We start from the raw sequence: 17,085 nt of genomic DNA, 5'->3' as shown, positions 1-17,085 counted from the left end.
CCTTAGGCACTTCTCTCTCTTTCAAATTTGTTTGGAAAAATTGTTTCCGTGAAGAAAATCCAAGCCGAGGCGCTTCTGAAACGTTTCCGTAACGTTTTCGTGAGGAATTTCGTGAAGGTTTCGACCGTTCTTCGACGTTCTTCATTCGTTCTTCATCGTTCTTCGATCTTGCATGGGTAAGTACCTCGAACCAAGCTTTTCGATTCATTCTATGTACCCGTGGTGGTCCACATTGTGTTTCGTGTATTTTTATTCTCGTTTCATTTACTTTTTATACCCCCCTTTGACGTGCTTAAGCCATTTTATTTAAGTCATTTCTCGCTTAACCTAAAAATAAAATAAATTTCCACCGATCGTTTGAATTGTATTATCCGTTAACTTCGGTTAAAATGAATTCCGACCATTCGGTCGTGCCGTAACCACGTTGGAAATCAAAAAAGAGGTAAAATAATATAATAATAATAAAAAAAACGTCTTTTAGTAAAACAAAGCGGAAAATCAATCGGACGTTTTCTCTTTGGGATTTCTCATTCTTAATTGAATTGACTAATAACTAAAGTGAAACTAAGGCTAAAATCAACTCGCCTAGTCAAGCTCGTCCATAAAAATAGGTTTTTGAAGTTTATCATTTCAATTTCTTACTAAGTAAAATGGATCATTTTCAAGGTCCAACGCCTTAAAATGATCACCTTTTAAGTAAAAAAGAATCACTTGATAAAAAAGAACTACGTAAGTCTGATTTCCTCATCGCAATTGAGGAATACGTAAGAGCAAAGGGAAACACCCTTGTCGACCACAAAAAGAGAAAAATATAAAAAGGGTATAAAAGATATAAGGACATAAAAAGGGAACATAAAAATCAAAGTCATGTTTGCACATTCGATTAAAGGCTGCCGTCCCTTGTGATGGACGTGTGGGGTGCTAATACCTTCCCCGTGCGTAAATACAACTCCCGAACCTTTCACTTAAAAGTTCGTAGATCGCGTCTTTTCCGGTTTTTCCGACGTTTTCCTCAAATAAACGTTGGTGGAGACTCCGCGCGTATTCCTTTCGTGGAATACGCATCCCGCGAGTCACGCGTCGCCCTCCCGCCGAAGGGTAGATTGCGACAACCATAACTAAAATTCACTAATCATAATTAGTGAAATTTTGGCTCCACAAATTCAAGTCAAATTTGAATTGAAATTCAAATTTCCCTCCAATTTTGTGTGACACTTAGGCTATAAATAGAGGTCATGTGTGTGCATTTTTTGGAACTTTGATCATTTGAATATTAACTTCAGATTTCAGAGCTCTTCTCTCCCTCTCCCTTCATTCATCTCCTTCTTCCTCCAAGTTCTTACGCATGGCCTCCTATGGTGGTGAGCTTCTTCTAGACTCATCTTCTCCTTGAAGTGGCGTCTCCTCTCTCTCTTCCTTCTCCATTCCGCTGCCATTTATCTTCCAAGAAGCAAAGGAATCAATTGATGAAGAAGATCCTAGGCCTACAAGCTCCAATGGAGCTTACATCACATCATGTGGTATCAAGAGCATCTTCATCTAGGTGATGTTCTTTTGCTTCCTCTATCTTTTTGTTTGGTGAATTCTCTTTAATTCCTTGTTTTTGATCTTATTCTCCATGTATATCCTCCATTGTCTTGTTGTTTGGTGCTATTTAGAGTAGATTAAAAAAAAACCGATTAAATCTTAGATCTACACTTGTTCTTGCTTTTCTATGGTTCAAATTTTGTAGATCTACTCTTGAATCATGTTTTTGAGTTGATTTTAGGTTCTATCATTTTTCATTCATAATATTCTTGTGCTGAACCTTTAGATCTAAATTTTCTTCCAAGATATTGATTAGAAAAAAAAAACACAAAAATCTAAGTGTAAATCGCTTAATCCATGTTGTCTTAGAGTCATGTTTAGTCATAGTAATTGTCACATTATCTTCTAAGTTTGTGTTGAATTTTTATTTTGTTTATTGAATTCTAGATACATTTGTTCTTGTATTTTTGTCATTCTTAGCCTATCTTTTGAATTTTGAGTATAATTCATGCATGTTATTTAGTTCATAACATGTCTTCTAAGTTTCCTACATGATGCCTATGATGAAGTTGAGTTGTGGTGCTGAGTTGTGGCTGGATTTGTGAATCAAAATAAGTCTTAAGATTTCTTGAATTGTGTTATTCAAGATAATTGAGCATAAGCAAACACAAATTGTAACTATCCAACCCTTAAGCAACATAAACACTACTCTTGATTTCTAGGTTGAAATTGCTGGTGCTGGCAGCTTGAACATATGAACTTGTACAATTTTCTGGGAATTGGTCACTACATGTTTTGAGCTGAAAGTTTTACTGAATTTTCTAGACATCTGGACCAAAATGATGAAAAAAGAACGAAGCAATTTGGAACAAAGGAAAAAACAAGAAAAATCACACAAGTTGGCTGAAAAAACAGTGTCCAGGAAAAAAAAAGTGAAAGGGAAGTGCGCTTGTTGTTTTGGCTCAAAATTTGTTCTATAATTGGTGCCTATTTTATACCAATCCTAGTTCTGAAATTTAAATTGAAAATTATTGTAAAAACAAGTGCCAAAACTAGAGGTTTCTTGAGTCTTTTTTTTTAGTTTTTCTACACTACTCTAGAGCCATTCTAGGTTTCTCTTTGAGTCCTAGCTTGCTTTTGTGTGCTTTTAATTGCTTTAATTGTTGAATAATCCTTGAAAATTTGTCTTGTTAAAACTCTATTGATTTAGCTTTCTTTTCATTTTTTTTTGTCTTTGGTTATTGCTTGTCTCTTTGTTTCCTTGCTTGTGAGTTGCCATATAGGGAATTGGAAAGGAGGATTGGTGCCATGCCTTGAAGAATTTGAGTCAAGAAGCAAGGGGCCAACCACCTTAAAAGCTATTAGACTAAGAAGCACTCCAAATTGAGTGAAACATCAAAGAGAGAATAGCCACCACAATTGAGGACTTTTTTTTTTCTAATTTTGTAATTGACAATTTGTTTTGCTTTCAAATTTTGTAACAAAATGGCCTTTCATTGGAAGTAAGTGGGAGCCTCCAATAGGTCACCCTACTTCCATTTGTGTGTAATAATTTTAGGCAATTTTCCCTTAGGATAGTGAGTGTTTTGTTGGGAACCTTAAATAGGTCATTCAGACACTCTTAGGATCCGCCTGGTTTGCATTTCTTGCACTTTAATTTATTACTTACTTTCATAGCTTATTTCCTTTACCCTCCATTGTCAAACGGCCTAGATCACTTGCCTTTTAACAATTAGTTTTTACCTTATCTTTCACACCTCTTTTAGTGTTTATTTTGGCTAGTTTCAACCATAGTTTCTTTTACCTTTTGTTTTCCAACCCCCAACAAGAAAGAACCATAACTTAGGAACCAACATGAGTCTTCATTCTTCATCTAGTGTTAATGGTGAGGGTTCTACTCCTAACGACCCCTTGTATAAGATATTAGATGAGTTGAGATCCCTTAAGTTGTGGAAAGAAAAACAAGAGAGAAAAGAAAAAGGTAAAAAAATAATGAAAGAAATAAGTCAAGATGAAAGAGAGAAAATAAGAGAGGAAGAAAGAAGAAAAATAATGAAAGAAATGAAAAGAGAAAAACATGCCTCCTATAGTAGTCATGACTCTTGCAAGAGTTTAAGTGAAGAACTCAGCGACTATTATAGAGGGTGCCATAGTTTACATACTAAACATCACTCCCAAAGAAGAGAAAAGGATAGAAGGCCTCAAGAGGTTAACATTAGCCTCCCATATTTACATGGAATAGATAATGTTGAGGCCTACTTAGACTGGGAAATGAAGGTAGAACAACTCTTTGCTTGCCATCATATTAGCGAAGAGAGAAAAGTTCCATTGGCTACCCTTAGCTTTCAAGGGTATGCCCTCTATTGGTGGACTTCCATTATTAAGGAACGAAGGATTAATGGGGATCCTCCAGTAGAGTATTGGAACAATCTTAAGAGTGCCCTTAGGAAGAGGCACATTCTCTCCTACTATGAAATGGAGCTTATGGACAAGCTCCAAAGGCTTAGACAACGGAGTATGGGTGTTGAAGAATATAGACAACAAATGGAACTACTCTTTTTAAGAGCTGGACTTAGGGAGGAGGAAAGAACAAGCATTGCTAGGTTCCTTAGTGGGCTTAATATGGAAGTGAGGGACAAGGTTGAACTCCTTCCATATAGGGACCTAGATGAGCTAGTCCAACTTTGTATAAGAGTAGAGCAACTACTTAAAAGAAAGCCTTCTTCAAAATCTTATGGCTCTCACTCTTATCCAAGGAAGGACCAAGCCTATGGAATTTTGGGGGATGCACTTTCAAAACCCAAGGAAGATAAGGGTAAGACCATAGAGAAATACACCCCTAAGACTAGTTCCCAAGAAAGGACAAGCATCATTAAATGCTTCGAATGTCTAGGGAGAGGTCACATTGCCTCTCAATGCCCCACAAAGAAAACCATGATCATGAGGGGTCAAGACATTTATAGTAGTCAAGAGGAGACTACTTCTTGCCCTTCCTCTAGTGGAAGTGAAGATGAAGTAAGTGGTGAAGAGTCTAGTGAGGAAGTCTACCCCCATGAAGAATGTGACCTCTTAATGGTTAGAAGGCTCCTTGGAGGTCAATCTTGTGATATATCTCAATCCCAAAGAGAGAACATCTTTCATACAAGATGCAAAATTTTAGATAAAACTTGTTCTCTCATTGTGGATAGTGGATCTTGTTGCAATTGTTGTAGCACAAGATTAGTTTCCAAGTTGAACCTCACTATCATTCCCCACCCAAAACCTTATAAACATCAATGGCTCAATGAGTAAGGGGAAATGATAGTTAACCTAAGTGTGAAGGTACCTTTCTCCATTGGGACATACAAGGATGAAGTTAATTGTGATATAGTTCCCATTGAGGCACGACATATTCTTTTAGGAAGGCCGTGGCAATTTGATAGGAAGATCATTTATAATGGCCTAGCTAATGAGATTACCCTCACCCATCTTGGCACCAAATTTGTGTTGCATCCTCAAATGCCTTCATAGGTGGCCAAAGATCAACTAACTATGAAAGATAAGAGAGATGAGGAAGAAAAACTAGAAAAACAAAAGAAAAAGAAGGATAGTAAGTCCTTGTCTTCAAAGGCCAAATGGAAGGAAATAGAGGAAAAGGATTCCTCCAAGAAGATTGTTAAGAAGGAAAATCATTTTGCAACAAAAGGTGATATTAAAAGAGCACTCCTTCTTAAACAATATTTCTACCTTCTCCTATCAAGGGAAATATCCCTTAGCACTGCCACAATTCCTACATTTGAGACCTTACCCCAAAAGGTCCAAGAACTCTTACATGAATTTGGTGATATATTTCCCAAAGAGATACCCCCTAGGCTACCTCCTTAAAGGGGAATAGAACACCAAATAGATTTAGTCCCAGGAGCAAGCCTTCCTAATAGGCCAGCCTATAGGACTAACCCTCAGGAGACTAAGGAGATAGAGTCTTAGGTTAAAGAATTGCTGGAGAAGGGCAGGGTCCAAGAGAGCCTAAGCCCATGTGTTGTGCCAGTGTTGTTGGTGCCCAAAAAGGATGGTACATGGAGAATGTGTACAGATTGTAGGGCAATCAACAACATAACTGTAAAGTAGAGGCACCCCATTCCTAGACTTGATGATTTGCTTGATGAGTTGCATGGTACCAATATCTTTTCAAAAATTGATCTTAAAAGTGGTTATCACCAAATCAAGATGAAAAAGGGTAATGAGTGGAAAACCACTTTCAAGACCAAGTTTGGTTTGTATGAATGGCTAGTGATGCCTTTTGGGCTTACTAATGCACCAAGCACCTTTATGAGGCTTATGCATCATGTCTTAAGGGATTTCATAGGTAGATTTGTAGTTGTTTATTTTGATGATATTTTAGTGTATAGTAGGAGCCTAGATGATCACTTAGGACATCTCAGGCAAGTTCTTTCAGTCCTTAGGAAAAACACACTCTATGCAAATATAGAGAAGTGTACTTTTTGTGTAGATAATATAGTTTTCTTAGGGTTTGTAGTTGGTAGAAATGGGGTCGTAGTGGACCCTAAGAAAATCAAGGCCATCCAACAATGGCCCACCCCAAAAAGTGTGGGAGATATTAGGAGCATCCATGGGTTAGCAAGCTTCTATAGAAGGTTCGTTCCTAATTTCTCTACAATTGCCTCACCTCTCAATGAGCTGGTGAAGAAGAATGTGGCATTTACCTGGGGTGAAAAACAAGAGCAAGCCTTTGCTTTACTCAAAGAAAACCTTACTATGACACCTGTTCTAGCTCTTCCTGACTCTTCTAAAACTTTTGAGCTAAAATGTGATGCCTCTGGAGTGCGAGTTGGAGCTGTATTGTTACAAGGTGGACACCCTATTGCTTATTTTAGTGAAAAACTTCATGGTGTCACCCTCAACTACCCCACCTATGATAAAGAGCTTTATGCCTTAATAAGAGCCCTCCAAACTTGAGAACATTACCTTGTTTCCATGTAATTTGTCATTCATAGTGATCATCAATCACTTATGTACATTAGAGGGCAAAGCAAGTTAAACAAAGGCGTGCAAAATGGGTAGAGTACCTACAGCAATTTCCATATGTTATCAAATACAAAAAGGGAAAACCAAATGTGGTAGCTGATGCCCTCTCTAGGAGACACACATTGTTTTGCTCCCTAGGAGCTCAAATTTTAGGATTTGATAATATTAAGGACTTGTATGCTTTAGATGAACATTTCTCTCCCATTTACGAGAGTTGTGGGAAAAAGGCCCAAGATGGATTCTATTTGGCTGAGGGATATTTGTTCAAAGAGGGAAGGCTTTGCATACCCCAAGGATCCATTAGGAAATTACTTGTGAAAGAGAGCCATAAGGGTGGGCTCATGGGCCACTTTGGGATAGACAAGACCCTTGTCTTACCTAAAGAAAAGTTTTATTGGCCCCACATGAAGAAAGATGTCCATAAGCATTGCACTAGGTGTGTGGCTTGCTTACAAGCCAAGTCTAGGGTGATGCCTCATGGGCTATACACACCCTTACCTATCCCCTCTGCACCTTGGGCAGACATTAGTATGGACTTTGTCCTTGGGCTTCCTAGAACCCAAAGAGGTGTAGACTCTATCTTTGTGGTGGTGGATAGGTTGAGCAAGATGGCACACTTTATACCATGCCACAAGGTGGACGATGCTTCCCACATCTCAAAACTTTTTTTAGGGAAGTTGTGAGACTCCATGGTTTGCCTTGGACCATTGTGTCAGATAGAGATGCCAAGTTCCTTAGCCACTTCTGGAAAACCTTATGGGCTAAGCTAGGAACTAAACTTCTTTTCACTACCACTTCTTAACCACAAATTGATGGGCAAATAAAGGTAGTGAATAGGTCTTTATCCACCCTTTTAAGGGCTCTTCTGAATGGCAACCATAAGTCTTGGGATGAGTATCTTCCTCATGTAGAATTTTTCTAAAACAGGGGGGTTCATAAAACCACCAAGCAGTCACCTTTTGAAGTTGTCTATGGGTTCAATCCGCTAAAACCGTTAGACCTCATTCCCCCTCCCACTAGACACTTCTTTTATACATAAAGAAGGGGGATCTAGGTCAATGTTTGTAAAGAAGTTGCATGAGTGGGTTAAGAACCAAATAGAGAACCCAACAAAGGTGTATTCAACTAAAGGCAATAAAGGAAGAAAAGAGCTAGTTCTTAATGAGGGTGACTGGGTTTGGCTCCATCTTAGGAAAGATAGATTCCCTACTAAAAGGAAATCCAAGCTTAGCCCTAGAGGGGATGGACCTTTTCAGGTTTTGGAGAGGATCAATAACAATTCCTATAGGTTGGAGCTCCGAGAAGAGTATGGAGTCAGCACCACTTTTAACATTTCTTATTTAATTCCTTTTGCAGGTGGAGCTGATATTGAGGAAGAGGAACAAACAAATTTGAGGTCAAATTGTCTTCAAGGGGAAGGGGATGATGCAATCCTCGCTAGGAAGGGACTAGTCACTAGAGCCATGAGCGAGAGGCTCAAAAAGGATTGGGCTTGAGCTGCTGAAAAAGGCCAAAGGGTTCTTATGAACCTCAGGGTAGATTTCTGAGCCCATGGGCCAAGGTTGGGTCCAATTATCTTTGTACATATTAGACTAGGATGTCATTATATTTGGTTCTTGTATTTAGGGCTCCATAATGTAGGTAGGTACCCTAGAAATATAGGATTTTTCAACCCTTGTATTTTAGGGCACGTAGACTAGTTTTTGTAACAGGGGTAGTTTTGTAATTTCACATGCACTGGGTGAATATTTGATGTGTGTGGTTGGAAATAAGTATAATTGAATTGGTAGGAGCCCAATCCAATTGAATTTTAGAGGGGAAGGTGAGCATTTGCTTGCTACACCCCATTGCCACATCATATAGTCACACTTTGTGCATGTTCTTCATGCTTTACATGCCTCATGACACCTAAGCACACGTAGTGGAAAATCTTGAAATTGATCTTGGATTAGTGGGCTGAACCATAACTAATATTCACTAATCATAATTAGTGAAATTTTGGCTCCAAAGTTTGGCTCCACAAAGTCAATTTCAAATTCAAGTGAAATTTGAATTGAAATTCAAATTTCCCTCCAATTTTGTGTGACACTTAGGCTATAAATAGAGGTCATGTGTGTGCATTTTTTCCAACTTTGATCATTTGAAAATTAAACTTCAGATTTCAAAGCTCTTTTAGAGCACAAAATTTCGTGCTCTTGTCTTCCTCTCCCTTCATTCATCTTCTTCTTCCACCAAGCTTTTATCCATGGCCTCCTATGGTGGTGAGCTTCTTCTAGACTCATCTTCTCCTTAAAGTGGCATCTCCTCTCTCTCTTCCTTCTCCATTCCGCTGCCATTCATCTTCCAAGAAGCAAAGGAATCCATTGATGAAGAAGATCCTAGGCCTAGAAGCTCCAATGGAGCTTACATCAATCTAAGCCTTTGAATCCTAGAAAAACCAATGATTTTTTTGTAGCCAAACCTCACTACAAGTCTATGGAAGTCATTTTGATTCTGTTTATGCATTTTTGACTTTATCGCTTGAGATGAAGTTCAAAGATTGGACTTCTTGCTAGTTGTTATGGACTTTGCCCTTGGGCTTCCTAGAACCCAAAGAGGTGTAGACTCTATCTTTGTGGTGGTGGATAGGTTGAGCAAGATGGCACACTTTATACCATGCCACAAGGTGGACGATGCTTCCCACATCTCAAAACTTTTTTTAGGGAAGTTGTGAGACTCCATGGTTTGCCTTGGACCATTGTGTCAGATAGAGATGCCAAGTTCCTTAGCCACTTCTGGAAAACCTTATGGGCTAAGCTAGGAACTAAACTTCTTTTCACTACCACTTCTTAACCACAAATTGATGGGCAAACAAAGGTAGTGAATAGGTCTTTATCCACCCTTTTAAGGGCTCTTCTGAATGGCAACCATAAGTCTTGGGATGAGTATCTTCCTCATGTAGAATTTTTCTAAAACAGGGGGGTTCATAAAACCACCAAGCAGTCACCTTTTGAGGTTGTCTATGGGTTCAATCCGCTAAAACCGTTAGACCTCATTCCCCCTCCCACTAGACACTTCTTTTATACATAAAGAAGGGGAATCTAGGTCAATGTTTGTAAAGAAGTTGCATGAGTGGGTTAAGAACCAAATAGAGAATCAAACAAAGGTGTATTCAACTAAAGGCAATAAAGGAAGAAAAGAGCTAGTTCTTAATGAGGGTGACTGGGTTTGGCTCCATCTTAGGAAAGATAGATTCCCTACTAAAAGGAAATCCAAGCTTAGCCCTAGAGGGGATGGACCTTTTCAGGTTTTGGAGAGGATCAATAACAATTCCTATAGGTTGGAGCTCCGAGAAGAGTATGGAGTCAGCACCACTTTTAACATTTCTTATTTAATTCCTTTTGCAGGTGGAGCTGATATTGAGGAAGAGGAACAAACAAATTTGAGGTCAAATTGTCTTCAAGGGGAAGGGGATGATGCAATCCTCCCTAGGAAGGGACTAGTCACTAGAGCCATGAGCGAGAGGCTCCAAAAGGATTGGGCTAGAGCTGCTGAAAAAGGCCAAAGGGTTCTTATGAACCTCAGGGTAGATTTCTAAGCCCATGGGCCAAGGTTGGGTCCAATTATCTTTGTACATATTAGACTAGGATGTCATTATATTTGGTTCTTGTATTTAGGGCTCCATAATGTAGGTAGGTACCCTAGAAATATAGGATTTTTCAGCCCTTGTATTTTAGGGCACCTAGACTAGTTTTTGTAACAGGGGTAGTTTTGTAATTTCACATGCACTGGGTGAATATTTGATGTGTGTGGTTGGAAATAAGTATAATTGAATTGGTAGGAGCCCAATCCAATTGAATTTTAGAGGGGAAGGTGAGCATTTGCTTGCTACACCCCATTGCCACATCATATAGTCACACTTTGTGCATGTTCTTCATGCTTTACATGCCTCATGACACCTAAGTACACGTAGTGGAAAATCTTGAAATTGATCTTGGATTAGTGGGCTGAACCATAACTAATATTCACTAATCATAATTAGTGAAATTTTGGCTCCAAAGTTTGGCTCCACAAAGTCAATTTCAAATTCAAGTGAAATTTGAATTGAAATTCAAATTTCCATCCAATTTTGTGTGACACTTAGGCTATAAATAGAGGTCATGTGTGTGCATTTTTTCCAACTTTGATCATTTGAAAATTAAACTTCAGATTTCAAAGCTCTTTCAGAGCACAAAATTTCGTGCTCTTGTCTTCCTCTCCCTTCATTCATCTTCTTCTTCCACCAAGCTTTTATCCATGGCCTCCTATGGTGGTGAGCTTCTTCTAGACTCATCTTCTCCTTGAAGTGGCATCTCCTCTCTCTCTTCCTTCTCCATTCCGCTGCCATTCATCTTCCAAGAAGCAAAGGAATCCATTGATGAAGAAGATCCTAGGCCTAGAAGCTCCAATGGAGCTTACATCAATCTAAGCCTTTGAATCCTAGAAAAACCAATGATTTTTTTGTAGCCAAACCTCACTACAAGTCTATGGAAGTCCTTTTGATTCTGTTTATGCATTTCTGACTTTATCGCTTGAGATGAAGTTCAAAGATTGGACTTCTTGCTAGTTGTTATGGATGAATAGCTTAAAAACTTGTGCGTGAGTGAAACAGTAGCCGTGAGACTATGGTTTAAGCTACTTTCCTTGATATTTGTCTTATGCCTAACTTCATCTAATTGTACATGTTACATTTTATTCTTCTCTTTGAATAACTGCATACTTTGTGAAAGACAAGTGATGAGGGCACTTTGCTTCATTCTCTTATCATGCAATCAATAACTTTTGTGCATACACCTTTTTACAGAGTCACTACATTTTATTGTCACTTGGGGACCAGTGATTTGTTCTTTATTTGCTTGAGGACAAGTGTTTGCTTCCGGCAAGTGCACCAGATTGCACAAGTAGTATAAAATGATAAGAACTGAATATCGAACTCTCGGGGAACTTGTGTTACTTGGTAAAGCTATTTCAGTAAATAGGTGTCTAGTTTGAAAAGACATGTGTTTACTATGAACAGGTGTGTGAACTAACTATTAAAAGTGAAAAATCACGTGAGAAATGATGCGTAAAAACAAGTAGATGACATGTTGGTCTTCCTTATAGGTGCCTGATGCTAAAAGGATATTCTCTACTTAACAATGCTCATGTGTTCCATGTGTCTCCTGAAATGCTAAACCCTGATTCCTCATGATAGTCTAGCCTAATCCTAATCAAGCATCGTCCGCAGATTCCTCTTGTTGGACTAAACTCGACCTGGACCGCATTAAGACAAACATACAACAACTATCGTACCTCGATTCCTCGTGAAAATATGACAAACTAGCCCTGTCCTATCAAGTTCTAAGAATCAGACCCCAGTTTCCACTGTTTAATGATCCTAAAACCACATGCATCTACGTGATCAAGGCAAAAGCATGGTAGAATGAAGTTCTGATAGCACAGTGAATGCACAAAACATCATTAAATAGATAAAAAGATATTTACATCATTAAAAAGATACTGTAAAGGAAGCTTCCCAGTTATGGAGAGCTAAATCCTCTCTTGGTTCTTCCTTGTAGGTACTTGATGTAAATACTTGTATATCTATTTAATGATGTTTTGTGTGTTTACTGTGCTATCAGAACTTCATTCTACCATGCTTTCCTTGATCATGTAGATGCATGTGTTGTTAGGATCATTCAACAGTGGAAACTGGTCTAATTCTTAGAACTTGATAGGACGGGGCTAGTTTATCGTATTATCACGAGGGATCGGGGTACGGTAACCTAGTTGTTTGTATGTTTGTCTTAATGTGGTTTTGGTCGAGTTTAGTCCAACAAGAGGAATCTGAGGATGATGCTTGATCAGGATTAGGCTAGACTATCGTGAGGAATGAAGGTTTAGCAGTTCAGGAGACACCATAGAACACATGAGCATTGTTAAGTAGAGAATATCCTTTTAACATCAGACACCTATTAGGAAGACCAACGTGTTGTCTACTTTTCTTTACGCATCATTACTCACATGATTTTCCTTTTAATAGTTAGTTTACATACCTATTCATAGTCAAGACATCTCGTTTCATACTAGACACCTATTCACTGAAGTAGCTTTACCGAGTAACACAAGTTCCCCGAGAGTTCGATACTTGGTTCTTACCGTTTTATACTACTTGCGCAATCCAGTGCACTTTCCGCGACCGAACAGTGGTCGTGGGTGGTGTAAAAGCAGGAACCTTGCCTTTGAACCTTTCCTCAACGTGAAAAAACATGATTTGCAGATTATAAATATGTTCCTTAGGGTTTGGGTGGCGTTTTGGAGAAGCGGAGAGTGAAAAATCGTGTTTTTCACGCGGAGGAACATATTTATAATCTGTAAATCTCTCTTAGTGAGCTCATCTCGCTAAGCGAGATTCCATTTTTCTTGCGCAGCATGCAAATTCTCGCTCAGCGCAACTTCCTCTACACTATTGCTAATTCAACGGGGCAATTCTCGCTCAATGTAATTCTCTCTTGGGTTGGAATTGCGCTTAGCGCGCCCTTGCTCGCTTAGTGCAATTCCCACTCGGGTTGGAATTGCGCTTAGCATGCCCTTCATGCTTAGAGAAACATCAAAGGTTGTTATTTTCAAACTTCGAACGGTCAGACTATGGAAAAATGTCTTAGGAAGCTCTAGACAAAATTTGAAGATGATCCAACGGTTAACGAATCCGGGATAGCAATTTTACTAAAATAGGTTTGGGGAAAACATAAAATCTCATAATTTCAACTTAGTTCAACAAAACTCCACATAACTCAGCATCCACATCAAGAAATTCACACATGACTAATACAAGCCATACCTCAACTCATTCAAGTCAACCATATAGTCAAATAACACGATAAATACAATTAATCATCAATTTATAACTAGTAATATTTTAGGGTGTTACACTTAGTCTTTCCTCTATATGATCCAATTTATCCCTTTCCACCATAGTAACAGGGACTCTTCCCACTGCAAAATGCAGGGGTTGTGGTTGTGGGTGAAATTGAGGGCCCTCCAAAGTGTTTGGCAGGGGTACGCCGCAAAATGCTTGTCCCTCAGTGGCACATCCGAAGTGAGGCTCCAAGTCGACTAGATTATGGCCTTGGGGTGCTTCATGTGTCTCCCCCATGGGTTGAGGTGATGCAATCCTACCCCGCAAGGGCATTGGATAGAAGACTCCAAGTAGATTGGGCCAGAGATGCAAGAGAAGGCCCTAGGGTTCTCATGAGCCTTGGGGTAGATTTTGGGTCCATGGGCTAAGTATGAGCCCACTTATCTTTGTACATCTTAGATTAGGATTTTATTATTTTTGGTCCGTATATTCAGGGCTCCATAATGTAGGTAGGGTACCCAAGAAATGTAGGATTTTTCAGCCCTTGTATTTTAGGGCACCTAGACTACTTTTTGTATTAGGGGTAGTTTTGTAATTTCATATGCATTACGTGAATATTTGATGCGTGTGTTGGGAAATAAATTTAATTGAATTGGGAGAAGCCCAATCCAATTAAATTTTAGAGGAGGAGCTGAGCATTTGCTTGCTACACCCCATTGCCACATCATATAGTCACACTTTGTGCATGTCCTTCATGCTTTACATGCCTCATGACACCTAAGCACACTTAGTGGAGAATCTTGGACTTGATCTTGGATTATGCTGGATCAAGTGGCCTTAAAATAATTAAGAAGGGGGGGTTGAATTAATTATTAATGTGTCTTGACTAATTAAAAACTTATCCTTCTTAAAGTTACTAGATTCAATTAGGCTTTACTACTAAGTTATTAGAAAGTAAAGAACAAAAGCAATAACTTAGACAAAAGTAAAGCAAAAATAAAAGTACACAGTGGAAATTAAAGAGTGTAGGGAAGAAGAAGACAAGCACAAGATTTATACTGGTTCGGCCACAATCCGTGCCTACATCCAGTCCCCAAGTAACCAACGGTTCTTGAGATTTCTTTCAACCTTGTAAAATCCTTTACAAGCCAAAGATCCACAAGGGATGTACCCTCCCTTGTTCTCTTTGAACAACCAAGTGGATGTACCCTCCACTTGAACTGATCCACAAGAGATGTACCCTCTCTTATTCTTAGTACAACAACCTAAGTAGATGTACCCTCTACTTGTACCATAAAGGATGTACCCTCCAATGTGTTAAGACAAAGAATTCTCAGGCGGTTAGTCCTTTGAATCTTTGTAAGGGGAAACAAAAGATATCTCAGGTGGTTAGTCCTTTGAAATCTTTTTTTAAGGGGAAGGGAGAATCAAAAGAATTCTCAGGTGATTAGTCTTTTGAATTCTCTTGGAAAGAGAGAAGAGAGACACAAAAGAATTCAGGCGGTTCATCCTTCTATTCTTTTGGCAAAGGGAGAAGTGAATGAAGAAGAAGAATAGCACAACTTTTTGAACAATGAACTTTTCTTGAAAGTGAAAGTATTAAACAGAAACTCTTAGAAAGAAGTTGAGAAATAAATCAGAAATTTTTGTAAAGAACTTGTTGAAAGATGAAGAGAAATGAGTTAGAAAGTTCTGTAACAACTTGTTATGAATGGTGTTGAAATTAATGCCATGGTCACATATTTATAATCATTTGATTACTCAAGTTAAAGTTTGTGACTCTTGGAAATTTCTTTAAAACTAGTCACCTTTTAAAAATTGTGACTCTTTAGAAAACTAGTCACTTAAAAAGTTGTGACTTTTGAAAAAATCTTCAGAAACAAGTCATTTTAATAATTGTGACTTTTGGAAATTTATTTTTCAAAATCAGTCACTGATAATCGATTACAAGTATTGTGTAATCGATTACACAAGTTTAAAATGATTTGAAAATGTTTTATCACTAGTTGTGACTCTTGAAATTTGAAATCTAACGTTTCAAAACATTGGTAATCGATTACATGATTATGGTAATCGATTACAGCTTTGTAAATCAATTTTGAAAACAATGTTGGCTACTGGTAATCGATTACTACCTTCTGGTAATCGATTAGCAGAGAGTAAAACTCTTAGGTAAAAGATTTTGTGAAAAATTCTTGTGCAACTCATTGTTTTGAAAAACCTTTTTGGTACTTATCTTGATTGAGTCTTCTCTTGATTCTTGAATCTTGATCTTGATTGTTCTAGAATCTTGATTCTTGAAACTTGATTCATGAATCTTGAATCTTGATTCATGAAACTTGATTCTTGAATCTTAGGAATTTGCTTAACTCTTGATTCTTTGGCATCAACAAAATAATCTTGGAAGATTTTGCTTCCACAAATTAGTGGGCTGAACCATAATTGAAATTTATTAATCATAATTAGTGAAATTTTAGCTTCCTCTCCCTTCATTCATCTTCTTCTACCTTCAAGCTCTTATCCATGGCTTCCTATGGTGGTGAGCTTCTTCTAGACTCATCTTCTACTTGAAGTGGCGTTTCCATTCATCTTTCTCCTTCTCCACTCCACTGCAATCAAACCTCAAGAAGCAAAGGAATCCGTTGATGAAGAAGATCCAAGGTCTACAAGCTCCAATGGAGCTCAATCATGTAGTATCAGAGCATCTTCATCTAGGTGATGTTCTTTTGCTTACTCTGTCTTTTTCTTCGGTCAATTCACTTTAATTCCTTGTTATTCATCTTATTATCCATGTATATCCTCCATTGTCTTGTGGTTTGGTGCTGTTTAGAGTAGATTCAAAAAAATAAACCGATTAAATATTAGATCTACACTTGTTTTTTCATTTCTATGGTTCAAATTTTATAGATCTACTCTTGAATCATGTTTTTGCGTTGATTTTAGGTTCTATCATTTTTCAGTCATAATCTTCTTGTGCTGAACCTTTAGATCTAAATTTTCTTCCAAAATATTGATTAGAAAAAAAACACAAAAATCTAAGTGTAAATCACTTAATCCATGTTGTCTTAGAGTCATGTTTAGTCATAATAATTGTCACATTATGTTCTAAGTTTGTGTTGAATTTTTATTTTGTTGATTGAATTCTAGATACATTTGTTCATGTATTCTTGTTCATTCTTATCCTATCTTTTGAATTTTGAGTCTAATTCATGCATGTTGTTTAGTTCATAACATGTTCTAAATCAATTCCTAGAAGTTGTCTTGTTGTTGAACTTTTTTTTTTGTTTTCTAAGTTTCCTACATGATGCCTATGATGAAGTTGAGTTGTGGTGCTGAGTTGTGGCTGGATTTTTGAATCAAAATAAGTCTTAAGGTCTCTGGAATTGCGTTATTCAAGATAATTAAGCATAAGCATACATGAATTGTAACTATCCAAGCCTTAAGCAACATAAACACTACTCTTGATTTCTAGGTTGAAATCGTTTGTGCTGGCAGCTTGAACATACAAACTTGTATAAATTACTGGGAATTGGTCACTACAAATTTTGACCTGAAATTTTTACTGAAGTTTCTACACATCTGGACCAAAATTAAAAACAAAAAAAAAGAACCAAGTGATTTGGATTAAAGGAAAAAATAAAAAAAATCACACAAGTTAGCAGAAAAATCAGTGTCCA

Source organism: Glycine soja, chromosome 7, assembly GCF_004193775.1.
Source record: "Glycine soja cultivar W05 chromosome 7, ASM419377v2, whole genome shotgun sequence".
NCBI classification, from domain to species: Eukaryota; Viridiplantae; Streptophyta; class Magnoliopsida; order Fabales; family Fabaceae; genus Glycine; species Glycine soja.
This window is presented reverse-complemented; position numbering follows the sequence as displayed.